The sequence below is a fragment of the Equus quagga genome, chromosome 18 (assembly GCF_021613505.1).
Source record: "Equus quagga isolate Etosha38 chromosome 18, UCLA_HA_Equagga_1.0, whole genome shotgun sequence".
NCBI classification, from domain to species: domain Eukaryota; kingdom Metazoa; phylum Chordata; class Mammalia; order Perissodactyla; family Equidae; genus Equus; species Equus quagga.
Window position 1 is genome coordinate 24,720,932 of NC_060284.1, and position 15,586 is coordinate 24,736,517.

Sequence of the window (15,586 nt, forward strand, 5' to 3'; positions counted from 1 at the left end):
GATGAATTTTTAACCATATGAACAGCCCACAGCTTCATCTGTATGAGGAGCTCCTCCCATCCTGAGGAGCCCAGTAGCCACAAGGAAAGTTTTAAAGCAGAAGGTGACATCAGATTTGTTTTGGGAAGTGATGCTAGCAGCTATGTGGAAGACGTATTAGAGATGAGACAGATCAATTGGGGGCCAAGTAGGGTATTGGGGATGGAGCAGAGGAGACCTATATGAAAGAAATTTGAAAAAGAGGTCATAGAATTAAATATTCCTACTTCCTTTCATCACAAGGATCCCATGGTAATTACCTAAGTCAAACTATGCTTACCAAGTTTTACTCTAACTTCTAACTTTTCAGTCGTTTTTCATAGAAGGAATGGATTAAGTTCTCTTTGGATTATTTATTGGGTCCTCCAAATCCTCAAATTTCAGATTACCAGTGAATATACATTACCTTAGTACAACTTTAAAAATCATAGCTTCTACTGTAGACTGAATATTTGTGTTCCCCCCACAAAATTAATGTGTTGAAATCGAACCTCCAAAGTGATGATATTAGGAGGCAGGGCCTTTGGGAGGTAATCAGGTCATGAGGGTGAAGCCTTCGTGAATGGAAATTAATGCCCTTATAAAATAGAATCCAGAGAGCTCCTCTGTCCCTCCAGCCATGTGAAGGCACAGCAGGAAGGGGTTCTGTGGGAAGAACAAACAGAGAGGTCTACTGAAATCAGGTATTCACTCCATGCAGGACAGCTCGTTGTCTTCCAGAAGGCTTGAAAACTGGGGGCGCATGAGGTAGGTTTTGTGGAGAGAACAGAGCTTGTATTTGTGAGGAGTTTGCTCCTTCGTGGGCGATTGTTCTCTGATCCCTCCTGGGCGGAGGGAGTTTCGATTGCATTTGATGTTATCATCAATGGGAAGGTAGAGAGTAGGCCAGCTAGAATCATTTCCAGGTTTGCAATTGAGCTGGCATTTTGAGCAATCGCGTAGCTTGGCAAAAGTTAAGACAGGTGGTAGGCAGGATGAGCGTTCACTCTCGTTTGTCATATTGACTTCTACTCCTGCACTCATTACTGAATGCGTGAATGAATGAATGCGTGTTTAGTCTGCAGTTCATTCCATTGAGCTAAGCTACTTTTTATGCCCCTCGAAGATCTCTTTGAAGATTATTCCCATTCATGCTAGTTTTACTATTAAACGTTTACCAGTTGTGCAGGCTTAGGTAAGTCGCATAACTCTGTTGCCTCATCTGTCAAGTGGAGATAACCTCATGGAGTTGTTGGGAGCATAAATAAGTTGATTGATATAAGGGGCTTAGGAGAATATTTAACATATGGTTATCTTGTGATGAGCGTCAGCTTCCATGACTGTTCTAATATCCTGAGTGTATTTGCTTCAGCCTCATCACATCAGCTGTTGCATTAGGGCCTGGGTCCTCCCCCTCCGCTTGTTCCGTCTTATCTACCTAGGAGGAGCTATCAGGGCGAGCTCCGCCTGATGTGTCTTTTGATGATTTCTAATTTGTTTCAGTGAACCAGGCTTACATGGACTTTTTCCTGGTCATTTTTAAAGTAGAGTCAAATTACTCAACGCTGAAAAATTCAGCTTGTACAGTTATTGATTGAATAGGAACACTACAGACAAATTAGAAGAAATTATAGTGGTCCGAGGACCAAGTCAGAAAAGCCTCTAAGTTTTTGTTATGGCCTGAAATGTGTTCAATCTTCACATTCTCTGAAATTCAACCTTGAATTATTCAGCAAAGGGACAAATAAAAAGAATTATGGTCCTTCACATTTTCAGTGCTTATTTTGAGATACGTAGACCGTAACCTTGAAAAGCCTCTTGTGATAATTGGTCATGCTGGGTAACAATACTCAAAGTAACATAAGTCAGGATGGTATAAAATCCTCATTTTTATTTGTTAGAAGTCTTAGAACTCCTTTGTTTCTTTTCCTGTTGTGCATGAAGGTAACTGAATCAGTGACTGGTAGTTTCTTTGTCTTAAAGCAATCTATACAGGGGAAAGTTTATGCTAATAATATGATCTCATTTTTGAAAAGCCATGATTTTAAAAATCTGTGTGTGTGTGTGTGTGTGGAGAAGATGTGAGGAGACACAGAGTTGTCTGGTGTGTGCAGCAGGGGTTGGTGAGAGGGAAAGCGGGTAGAGGAGGGAAACGATTGTTCTGTAGTTTACCCTTTTGAGTCCTGCTTTTCCTCTGGTCAAGTCCTCAGAGATGTTAAACATGGTGAAATCTTATAAAGAAGTTCTTTCTAAAACTGTTTCCTTTCCTAGTGAGATTCTGCCTTGGTGCTTTGTTGTCAGCGTGCTGGGAATTTTGAAATGTTCTCTGTGTATTTCTATGATTTTGACCTAATAATCTCATTTAGATTTACCAGGCTTAGCAGCTGTTGTTTTTTTTTTTACCAACTATTGCTGTATTGTATTCGTGTCCAAAGTTGAAAAAACCCTTTTCTCTATGTTGGCCTAGATTATTTAGAGTTTTATAAAATTGAAACCTTTTCCTCAACTCTTGTAATTTTCATTTACTTCCAAGAAAACTTATGATATAATAATATTAGTATTCCAATGGATAGTTTAGGTAGGTTGACCTGTCTCTCACAGGACACTAATGCAGCTTGCAGTGTGGTTTGTAGAACAGTATTTTCTTGATGAAGCCATCTATCCTCTTTTCTACCAGAGGAAGAAGAGGCTTTAATTCCATTGTAATTTAAGTAGTTTTTGGTATAACATGGTAATGTTTGCAGTTTGATATTAATGATTATTTTTATGAAAGTTGAGAAACCAAAGGCTTTGAAAATGTCCCAGGAGAGCATAAACTCAGAATTATAACCATTTTATTAGATGATTCTGCAGTTTTATTTGAAGAAGGGTATCAGATATTGAATTTTGCCTTTTCATTTAATTATTTAATGTAACACGTTTTTTCTTAAATAGCTTACAGTATATCTTGCTTCCACTGCAATCTCTCTTTTTTTTTTTTGAGGAAGATTAGCCCTGAGCTAACTCCTGCCAATCCTCTTTTTTTTGCTGAGGAAGACTGGCCCTGAGCTAACATCCATGCCCATCTTCCTCCACTTTATATGTGGGACGCCTGCCACAGCATGGCTTGCCAAGCGGTGCCATGTCTGTACCTGGGATCCGAACCGGCGAACCCCAGGCCGCCGAGGAGGAACCTGTGCACTTAACCGCTGCGCCACCGGGCTGGCCCCCACTGCAGTCTCTTTTTAGGGTCCTTTAATTTGTCTGTTTTAATTATAAGGCAGTGGTTTTTGAGATCTCAGAAAGAAACTAAGTATACTCTTACATTCTTCCCAGGGTTAATTCTCTTGCTTCTGAATCCCACGTGATCTCTATCACATTCCCCATTTTCCTTGTTGAGACCTTAAATTTATTCTTCACATACATTCAGGATCCAAAGCGATAGTTTTCCTTGTTGTCAAGTCATTTGGCCAGTCATTTCCACCTTTACAGGTAATGATGTCTATAAACAACATGCTCTATCAACTACAAAGCCGTCTAATCACATTTGATTCGACAGTCCAGTGAGGGAAAGAGAGAATATGGCTCAGTTAATCCCTACTTTATGCATGAACTTCGAGAAGTCCCTCAGTATACCCCAAATAACACACAAACAGAAGGGCCAAGACAAGAACCCAGGCCTTTTAACTCCACATGCAGTGTTCTTTCTGCCCTGTCATACTGTGCCAGCATGCCCTGTTCTATATCTTGAGACATTTCCTGTATGAGGAATTTGATCAATATGCTGTGTAAAATTGTTGTACCAAATTTCAGTAAACTTTACAAACCAAATTGTTATTCTTTAGTTCTTTCCCTACTAAGCATTTATTATTGCACTATATATGTAGTGAAAGAGGTTTTCCTGCTTTCAAGGCCAATGACATTGTAAGTGTACAATTTAAGAGGTGAGGAACAACAGGATAGCAACAAGAGAGATGTCCAAGGAGACGTATGACTAAGTGACAAGTTCAGTGGAAAAAGTGTAGAAAGTGAGAGCCTTGCAGGATGAGATAAAATTTGGAAACATGAAGGGGGTAGAAAGGAAATGTCTGAGCATAGGTGTGCAGGAAAGAAGGTCTGCAGCACTGAAATAATTGGGGGTCAAATGATATGTCCAGGATTTGCTTCAAACTAATCCTGGGCATGGATGTGGTATGAATTGATAGTTGTTGAAACTGGGTGAAGGGTACATGGGACTTCCTTATATACTATAGTTTATACTTTCGTGTGTGTTAGGAATTTTTCGTAATGAAAGTTTAAAGTATTCAAGTTGTGTGCATTTTTTTGTACAGTGGATAGGCTGGCCTATCTGGAATAAAGGGTTTTGTCAAAGGCGCAGTAGAAAATGATGTTGGGAAGGCCGTTTGGAAGCAGATTTGGTGGCAGGAGGGGCTTCCTGAACGTACACTATGGAGTTTGGGTGAGGACTGGTAGACACTGGTTCATTGAATGGACGTGAGTTTTACTTGACTGTGAGCTGCCTAGTCGGCTGGTGGGGTTGCAGTGCAGCCTGGCATCCTCCTCAAGGATGGCAGCAACCCCACCTTACCATCTACTTAGGCCCTACCGCATCTGACGTGACATTCAGTTCTGGAAGGCACATTTAAAGAGGGCTTTTTACAAACTGAATTTCAGTGATGGGACCTATCAGGTACAGAGGGTATCTCACACCTTCTTAGGAATCTTCCTTGTAGAACACTCCTTCAACCGTGCTTATCTACCTAGAAAGGACTTGTTTTCCCTTCTGCCAAGTCCCTTTCCTACTTCTTTTCAAACTCTTTCTCTTGTGGGCCTGCGAATGGGCAGTAAATGTGAAATAAAAACATTACTGTGATTCCCCAGTAACATGAAGGTATGTGTGCATGACGGCACCTAATTTAACGTCCTGGAAACAGACTGTAACAGCTAACTGAGTTCTACACAGCCTCACTGAACCATTTAGAAAGGCTAACACTTTGGTGTAGCTTTCTGAAGCAAAGTTCCTCTTCCTTCCTGTTTAAAAGGTTTCTCTGTTGCTGAGGAAAATGAGGGTAGAGGGACATGTCATAGAAATTTGGATAGTTGGTAATATTAAATTGTTAATTATTTGGATATGAATCAGTGGTATACTAGAGCTGATGAGGGCCGATTGTTATATATTCAGGAATTTTGTAAGCCGATTGTTAAACACAGTCATTAAATTAAATTATGCAAACTTAAAATTAAAGTATTAAAATAAAATACTCAAAACTTATCACTTCCTAATTATTTTACTATAATTTGCTACTATCTATGCTCTTAAGGCTATGTCTAATGTATCTGCATAGTGAAAGTACTGTATAATGGTGTGCTGCACATTTCTTATCAACCCCATATTCAACAACATCGTGCTGGTAGCTTGAAATTGGCCATGGTGGGAATATTTACAGCATGGAAATTGGCAAAGACTACAAATCAGGGCCTTTTTGTTTTTCCCCAGACAACTGATTGTTAAATCTCTACCTGTACACTACTAGGTATGATTATAATGTGTGGTTATATTTTTTTAAGACTCTTTACCTTTTAGACATACATGCTGAAATAAGGCAAATAAAATATATCTAGAATTTGTTTCAGATAATCCAGTGGGAGTGGGTATCATGATTATTATATCAGAATGACAGGCACATGGGCTTCATTATACCACTCTCTCTACTTTTGTGTATATTTAAAATTTTCCATAGTAAAAAGTTTAAAGCAATAATTAAGGAATGTTACAATGAAAATAAATAGGTTGCCCGTACCCAGTAGACAGTCTGCCCCTCAAACTTTGGTACTAACATTCGTTTGATAAAATATTATCCTCTAATTTTAGAGCTCTTACTTGTAACTGATTCACAGAGCTTGTTTAAATGTCTGTCTCTCATTAGATAAAATCAAGAAATCACTATGTACAGTTTACCATACCCGTAAGGGCAAAGAAAGCCAAAAGAGCCCTCTCTGGGACGCTGAAAAGCTCACTGGTCACAGTGGGGGGAAAATGCATTTGTTGGATTGCAATCCTGTTTGCAGAACCAGTTGTACAAGTAGGGAAAAATGAATCAAGCTATTGCTCAGAGGCTACTTTGGGTTATATGACAGCTGTGTACCCTTTAGATTTATTTTCAGTCTAGCTGATTTGAGTCATTGCTCAAGAAAGGAGTGCTGTCAAGTGCATTGTCTTCTGTGCTGATGACGAGAGCCTTTCCAAACATCGCTTTGCTCATGCAATTGATGTGTTTGGAAGTGTTGGCCTATGAATTAAATTAGACCCAACCCAGTGACTATAAAAGCATAGCCTGGGTTCTACACTGACTACATTTCACAGAGTGTGCATGCACAATATTTTTTCCTAACGTGTGTCTAGACATCAAATGGAAAGTTTGTAGCATAAATTACTTAGAATATATTTCTTTTTTTCTAAGTTGAAGTCCTTTTAATTTCATTCTTAATATGAATTTGAAGTATGATAATAGTTTCTTCTTGTCTTTGTATAATAATTCCTACTGACTAAATCCAGTTGACCAGAAAAAGAATTTATGTTGAATAAGGAAGGCAAGTGGTCACTGTGATTATCCCATCAAAAGGGTGTTGAGGAAATTAGTAGGTTTTATAATGGGAACAGAGAAGGACGCTTAAGAACCTTGAGGGGAAAGTAGTCTATAACATCTGTCTTGTAATTTTAAGTTATGTGGGTCTCTGGTCTGTGTAAAAATACAGGCTTAAACTATTCTCTAGATTAAACCACACACACACTCACACACACACACACACACACACAAATCAAAATGTCAAGCAATGCAAACAACAGATGTCAAACTCAGGTAACCTGAGGTCAGAATACCAAAAGGAAGTCTAGATTGAAACAGTTGCTGAAAACAGGAATTGAGATCAGGAAACCAGAAGTCAGAATAGGGTGGGCAGAAGAAGAATCATAACTTTTCATAAGAGCTAGACAGAGAAGTCACCCGGAGGCCCTGGGAAGTTTGACACTTGCCTCAGTTTCCCCATGTTAATTCCTTTGTACCACTACCCATCAGTGCCCCACAGATCCCATCACAGTATAGGTCCTGGAAGAATTTCTTTGAGGAATATAAATAGAAGGCATAATAAGTAGAAATCATAGTTCAAAGTTAAGTTGGACCCTGGAGATTGAGTCATGATTGCTAAGGAAAAACACATGTTAAGTTTTTGAAGTATAATAATCACAGAACGCTGATTTATTCAGTCCACAATTATTTATTGAGCCCCCACTATCCTGGCTAAGTGCTGGGGATGTCTCAGTGCACCCTACAGATGTAAGCCTTGTGCTCTTGGAGCTTACTGCCTAGTTGGTAGATACAGAAGATAGACAGAATAATTATATAATACATTGAAAGGAGATAAATTATGTGGGAAGAAAACAAAACAGGAAGAATTCTTCAGAATTAGATTCCCCAAGGATAAATTTTCCAACTTTATCAAAGCTAGCAAAGAATAGATTGATATTTATAAAAATACAAAGCATACCACATCTGAAACTCCTTCATGTTTCCATTAACTCTGTTGTTAAGCTAAATATATTCACTAGTTCTACAACTAAGAAGTTTAAAGTGCAGATTAAAGATGAAGAAGTGCGAGAGAGAGCGGCTTTTTTACACTGAAGTAAAATGAAAAATATGCCCTTTCATAGTGTGTTAGAGACTTGGCAGTTCATGATCAAGAAGGCAATGAGCAGAGGGCTGAAACTTATTTAAAAATAAAATATCTTTGCTTCCAATCCTGTTTACCTTTAGTTGGGCAGAGAAGTAGAAGCCACTCAAAGAAATGGGTATGTGTGTGTTTTATAACATACAGACTTTATATCTTAGTCAACTTGATTGCCTTCATAAAAAATTAAATTGTCTCATCTTTAAGTGGAAATATTTGGAAAGGAAAGTATTAAGTGGATTCCTTTATGTAGGAGATGGACTCAGGTGTTTTAAGGACCATATTTATCACCTTCCTCTACCAACCAGTTTAACCATTGACCCTGTGGCCAAAACTAGGGTGGCCACTTGTCTGGGGTTAATATCCAAAATATATAAATAACTCATACATCTCAACAACAAAAAGCTAAAACCCAATTAAAAAATGGGCAAAAGATCTTAACAGACATTTTTCCAAAGAAGATATACAGATGGCCAACAGGCACATGAAAAGATGTTCAATATCGCTATTAGAGAAATGCAAGTCAAAGCTACAATGAGATATCACCTCACTCCCATCAGAAAGGCTATAATTAACAAGACAAGAAATACCAAGTGTCAGAGAGGATGTGGAGAAAAGGGCACCCTCATACACTACTAGTGGGAGTGTAAGCTGGCACAGCCATTATGGAAAACAGCATAGAGATTCCTCAAAAAACTTAGAGCTACCATATGATCCAGCTATTCCAGTGCTGGTATTTATCCAAAGAACATGAAAACATGTATGCATAAAGATATGTGCACCCCTATGATCACTGCAGCATTATTCACAATAACCAAGACTTGGAAGCAACCTAGGTGCCCATCAAGGGAGGAATGGATAAATAGAAAGTGGTATATATACACAATGGAATACTACTCAGCCATAAAAAGGATGAAATCTTGCCCATTAGCAACAACATGGATGGACCTTGAGGGTATTATGCAAAGCAAAGTAAGTCCGAGGGGGAAAGTCAAATACCATATGATCTCATGCATAAATAGAAGATAAAAATAATAAACAAACACATAGAGACAGAGATTGGATTGGTGGTTACCAGAAGAGAAGGGCAGAGGGAGGAGGGTGAAAGGGGTGACAGGGCACATGTGGTATGGTAAGGGATGGTAATTGGTCTTTGGGTGGTGAACACGAGGTACTCTACACAGAAATCGAAATGTAATGAGGTACACCCAACATTTATATAATATAAACCAATGTTACCTCAATAAAAAAATAAAAAGGATTTGCTTTTATCCCTTTTCTTCTCACACCCGGTCTCATTTTAGTTCAAGCCTTCTTTCTTGTTTTATCCCTTGGACTGTTGATCTCATCTCCTACCCACTTGGTACACTTCTCCCTTCTAATGAATCCTCCTTGCTGCTACCAAAGCGGCAAATTGTAAATTTCTAAATTTAAAATTTGTACAGATCATGTCATTCCTTTGCATAAAAACTTTCATTAAATCCGTAGCATGGTAGCTAAGACTTTTTATGATCTGAACCTAAATGGCCTCCTTACCTGCTTCCGCTTTCCCTCTGGGTTCACTCTGGAGAGCAATACTCAGTCAAAATTTAGCTATGCCAAACACCTAATAATGGGGCCAGCCCTGTGGCCGAGTGGTTTGAGTTCATGCACTCTGCTTCGGCAGCCGGGGTTTCGCTGGTTCGGATCCTGGCGGCGGACATGGTGCCGCTAATCAGGCCGTGCTGAGGTGGCATCCCACATAGTACAACCAGAGGCACTCACAACTAGAATACACAACTATGTACTGGGGAGCTTTGGGGAGAAGAATACAAACAAAAAACACCTAATAAAACCTTAGTTATGTTAATTATCCTTGATTTGAAGTGAAAGAGCAGAATTCACCAGATTGCTCATTGATCTTCCAATGAATATTGGAATATTAACTAGTCTTTCACCAGCTCAACTTTAATTCCTCTTTCCTTTTCCCATCTCTCCCATCAGCCGATATTTGTCAGATTTTCCCTGTTAGTACTAGTTAAATTCCTTCGTTCCTGGTCATTTTTCACTGACACTCCTCTATTTGGGTCCTCACTCTGTACTTAGTTATTGACTTACTGCCATAGGATCCTGCCTGGTTCCCTTGCCTTCATTCTGTGTCTCCTCCCTTCTCCAGTGTATCTCCCATGTCCCACCAGGTTACTTTTCCTAAAACATTGCTTGCATTCTGTTTTAGAATCTATAATGGTTCTCTTTTGTGAGACAAGTCAAGCCATACCCTTCATTCTGGAATCTTGAGTCCTGAATGTCCTTGCTACCTCACTATTTGTAAAGCCATCTCCCTCTGGCTGTGAAGATTCTCTCATTGGGACCTGCTGCCTCATTGCTCTTCCTTACTCAAGACCTCCCTGCCCTTGCCCTTCCCCAGCTGGAGTTCTCTCTGATCCAGCTCCTGCATATCCCTAAGGGCTCAGATGTACCTCACCCATGCAGATTTCTCCATTCCCTGGACTATAACTGTTGACATTTGTGAGAGACAGCTGCGGATGGTGGGAAGAACACAATGTTTGCTGTCGGTTATGAGATCAAGCTCTTCACTAGACATGTGACTTAGGCAGCTTATTTTTATTCTCTGAGCTGCTATCCTTATCATAAAGTCAAGTGCATGATTTAAATGATTTATGGAAAAAAGTACTCCATAAACTTTAAAGCATTATGCAGATGTATCTCGTTGTTGTTTCAACTATACTGTTTAATCCTTGGTTATGTAATTCCTTGTTCCCTATTCACTTTGTATATTTCCCTTCTTTTATGAGTGTTTTAAGGGCAGATATAAGGTGAGATACAAAAATAAAGTGGATTCTCACGTACTGATTATTTTTCTTTCTTCTCCTGTTCAGCCCACATCATAGCAAATGTTCAATAAATTCCCCCAGTCAGGAGAATCCAATACATACAGGTATAAAGGATCAGGCCCTGTAGTGAAAGTATAGTATTTGGTCCAGGATGAGAGAGTAACAGGAAGAGAACGAGGTGACCTGAGAGAAGACTGACGAGGGGACTGTCCCGCTCAGTACTGACTTCCTCGTTGGGTCCAAAGACAAGCTTAGACTCCTCGGCAGCTTCTTCAACATTTTTACACAATGGCAATAGAATTGCCTCTCTTTCTTAGGAGTGACACAGGTCTTGCACAGAGTAGGCTCTCAAATGTTTATTGAATTCACTACCCACGTAATTTTCATACTATTATGCGCACATGCACACCGTCCATTTGTACACACACATATATATGTGCCAATGGATTTGCCACTGTTTTTTTTTTATTCATAATTTTTCTTTTAAATCTTCTCGTGTCGCAGCACTGTCTGCTTGTCTGCAGAGTAGTGCTGGTATTCGTATTTGCATTGTGTGTGTGCAGCCTCTGATGGGGGGGGTACCTATCACTTGCTGAAGTCATAGGTAGTTCAGGAGCTACCTTATTTACTTAGATTGCTAAGAAATGTCCATAAAAACATGGCATTATATATATTAAATTTACTCAAATCCTGCTTAAAATTAAAAATAGGAATAGAGAATAATAATCAGTAAATGAGAATTGGTTTTATTTTTGCCTGGGTGTCTTCTAGCCCCCTCTGCCCCGGGCACCCTCCTAGGAATGAGGGATACTGTAGTGGAGTGCAGGAATTATGATTCTGCTCAGTATCCACTTTAGAAGGAAAGTATAAACCGTAACAATTCTTGTTTGATAGTAACACTATCCTTGGACAATAACAATAATCATTAGGTACTTATAACTCTTACTATGCCTGGGTCACCGACTCTTCAAACTCAGTTGAAAAGCAAACTAATCACAGTAAAATCGGGCTCCTGTTTTCAGGGAGTTCATAGTTTACGGCACAATAAAGGGAATGACAGTAACCCCAGCAAAACAATTAGGAGAAATGGGATTTGCTTGTTACCTTAGACGCAAAAGGTACATTTCTCCAAAGCAAGTCAATAAAGATTGCGATTGCTTTGTTGCAGAGTAGCTTTACTAGTGTGAAAATGATAGATTAACCCTGTTCTCCATTCGCCTGGCGCACTGGGTGAGTGCTTGCGTTTCAGATGAGCCAGGCTGGCTACAGGAAAAGACATTTGCATGGAAGATTGGGGAAATTGCCAAACAACAAAATGAAGACTTATGCTTTTGAAATTTCTCTTATTACTGCTTTAATTAAATTGATGTTTCCAAGGGAATTGATTTTTAAATGAAGTTTTAATAGTGCCTCAGCTAATTCCAAATGTATTCTTTCATTTTACTCGGCTTTCGCAATGTGATCATATTTGGTTTCACTTCCTGGTGTGTCCACACAGGCCTGTTGCTGGGAAATATTTAAATGAAGTGTTTATGAGAGAGGAATATTGTTTTCTCATGGATAAAAGCATTTTGGTTTGATTTAGTTCATCTAGTAATTTTTATAGAAATAAGATTTCTGACACCTAAACTGGCAAATCAGTTGCTTAAACAAAAGTCTTTAAAAAAAAAAAAATTCCCTGTCACTGAATTTAATTAAGTTCCTTGTGGTGAAGCCATCTACAGAACTGTTTGATTAGGCCCCAGTTGTGAAACAAGTGAAATGTTGGTCCATAATTACAGTACTGTAATTGTAACTTGATTTTTAACAGAGATTTGATTGCGTGGTGGGTGACAGAGTCTAATGATTTTTCCAAAAGAAGGGCCCAGTATGTTCTTAAGCTGATGGCTTGCCTTGGGTGTGTTTAATATGCCACTAGTATATCTGGCACCATTTTGTGTGTGTGTTTTAAATAACTGTTCTTGTGTGGTACAGCATTGCACAAAATATTTGGCTGTTAATTCTAAAAGTGATATTTTTACTCCAAAGCTTCTAATTTCACCAAAGTATTCAGGTACCTCTAGTGTGAAAAAAAACTAATCAAATCCATTTCTTTTTTAAAAGTAGAAATTAAGACTTTCAGGAAAAGTCTGCTCTCTCAAAATCTAATTGTTTTGTCCAGTTGCATCATTTTACTGACTAATCTGAAAGTTTAATTTTTTTAAGCATAACTATTTTTCTACTTGAGATTTTAATTTTGAAGTCCACTTATGTTTTATTTTACAAGGTGATCTGATATATACCCTGATATAGAATTAGGCTTCCTGTTCTTTTTCTCAAACCCCCTCTGAAGAATTCTTCCTGATGCTTTCATATTTATTTTCCTAATATACACTAATATGCTCTTAAAAGTATTTTTTCCATCATTCCCTTGCTCAGATACCATCAGTGACTTCCTACGGCTTATATGATTAAGTCTAAATTCCTTTCTGCTCTCCTAAAAAGATTTGGCTATTAATTCTAAAAGTGATATTTTTTACCCCACAGCAATCATTTCTCAGGTGCTTGTTACTTGCTAGGCCTGAACTGTCTTGAAAAATTCTTAGCATGACTCTTGAGACTTTCTTTAATATTTGACCCTAACCTACCTTCCTCTCTTATCCTCTGTTATTTCTGTCTAAAAAATTCCACCCTGTCCATAAATGTCTCTTCACTAACGCCTTAAATTCACCTTGGCTTCCTCCTACCTTCTTTATTTGTTCCTCCATTCCTCCGTATAAAACATTATATGCTCTATTATGAATCCTCATCCCTTCTCCCCCTTATCCCTCACCTTCTGTATAAATCTATGCATCTTTCTTGGGCCAACTCATAACTGCTCTGCGGTGATTGTGATTTCCTTGTATGTTGCCTTCAGATACAGCTGTGTAAACCATTTGTTTGATCTTTCTTGTATTCATGCTTTTTAAATTTAATTTTATTCATTGAGGTCACATTGGTTTATAACAATTGTATTCGTGCTTTATTTCACCAAAGCATAAGCTCTTTTTGAGGGTCAGGTCTGAGTTTGACACCTTTCTATCCTCTTCAGCATATGAGACGATGCTTTGCACCCAACGTAAGCGAGGTCATGATTGTTGAGTAAACCCAGCATCAGTGTGTACAAGATATGACATTCCTCATGCTCTGTTTCTTGGTGCCCCAGCTTTGGCCATGACACAAGTTGGTGGCACATAGGGGCCTCTTCATTTCTACCTCTGTTCAACTAACAGCGACTGAGTTGTTGCCTTCCTTGAGTGAATAAAACTTTCCACAATGAAAACAGATGGTGGTGTCATATATAAATAGAAGAACATTATTTCTTGTGTGTGGGTAAGGGAAAAAAAAGGAGACAGGAAAAAAACACACCATTAGTTTTCTTGGCGCAGTCTTTCCGCCTTTCAAGTTTGGTAGCTAAGAAATAACCATAGATTCATTTGCTGTGCACAAAAGAGAAACTTAGGTCACTGACCAGAGATTATGCATGTTGTGTAGCTGAATTTGTCACTGAGCCAGACAAACCCCACCCTGGTTTAGAAGTCATGTGTTAAACTTGCAGATGGAGAATGTGGCTTTTGTCTCCTGGGAAGCCATCAAACTCTAAAATTCCCACAGAGAACACGGTTTCTCCCCTTTGTTAATACCAAGTGAAGCTGTAGAATCCTGCTGGATTCTGAAACCCAAGACCAACCTAATGTACAGAAGCCCTACCTGTCACTTTCTTTGGAATGTGGGCATTCTACCTAATTCCTGTTATTTATTTGTGGGTTCGTTAGAAGCCTGACCTCACTCTATCACTTCTATATACCCAGAGCTGCCTCAAATTCTTCTTAATGCCATGGCTGGGCTAAATCTCTCCTCTCTGCTGATAGGGCTCAAATGGAGTTTTTATCTGCTAAAGGATTCAGGGGCCCTTTGCATGTCATGTGGAATTCAGTGAATTAAAGAAAGATGATGTGGCGATTATAGAAGTTGTTCTGGTCTTTGCTCCAGGCAAGGGGGTCTAATTTTAATTCTTTTATCTGTTCATTTAATATTTAGTAGCGTCTGCCTGCTAAGCCCTGGGGATACAATGATGAGCGTGATAAATGTAGACCAGATCTCACAGAGCTTACAGTTTAGTCGGAGAGAAATAAATCTTCAATTGAACAGATACATGAAGGTGTGTGATAAGTGCTGTGAAAGCAAGGGACAGAGCATTAAAAGGACATTTGTGAAGGGCCTGGTCAGAGTGGTCAGGGAAGGTGTCCCTTAGGAAGTAACTTCTATAAGTCATTGACTCAGGATGTCGATGGCTTCAGTGATTGCTCTGTTTGGGCCTTGAAGGTGAGCTTGACCTTCTAAGTGAACTGCTTGGCACTGTTTCAAATTGCAACTATTTTGAATGAGATTTAGCCCTCATGTAAGACTGTTCTTATGCAGTGTGATGCTATGTGTGGTATAATAAGAAATATATATTTGGTTTTTCCCCTTGTTCCTAACACAGAGCCCCTAAAACCCTTGGAATTTCCTGATAGGCGCGTCTTTGGTTACTCATAATGAGCCCTTTTCAACCATACGTGAGTTTATGCTAATGAGGTGACTCTTGGTGGGCCTCTAGACAGCCCCCTTGGTGGGCTGGTGGCCAGAGGAACCAACCATGTTATTAGAGATCTGGAAATTTCAGTCTACCCCTGACCTCTGGGGAGGGGACAAGGACTGGAGATTTTCAATCTCTAATGGCCAGTGACTTAATCAGTCATGCCTATGTAATGAAGCTTCCATAAACACCCCTAAACAACAGGACCTGGGGAGCTTCCAGGTTAGTGAACATGTCGAGGTTCTGGGACGGTGGCGTACTAGAGAGGACATGGAAGCTCCACACCCACCTGCCCACCCCAAATACCTTGCCCTATGCATCTTTCTCACTTGGCTGATCCAGAGTTGTATCCTTTACAGTAAACCGATAAACATAAGTGAAGTGTTTTCCTGAGTTCTATAAGTTGTTCTATTAAGTTATCGAACTTGAGGAG

The 15,586-nt window shown here is 39.3% G+C and overlaps 1 protein-coding gene across 7 annotated transcripts in view; it reads left to right on the plus strand.

Moving 5' to 3' along the window:
* Positions 1-15,586, plus strand: part of LRRC8B (leucine rich repeat containing 8 VRAC subunit B) — a 65,740-nt gene that overhangs the window by 15,922 nt on the left and 34,232 nt on the right. The window lies entirely within an intron of this gene.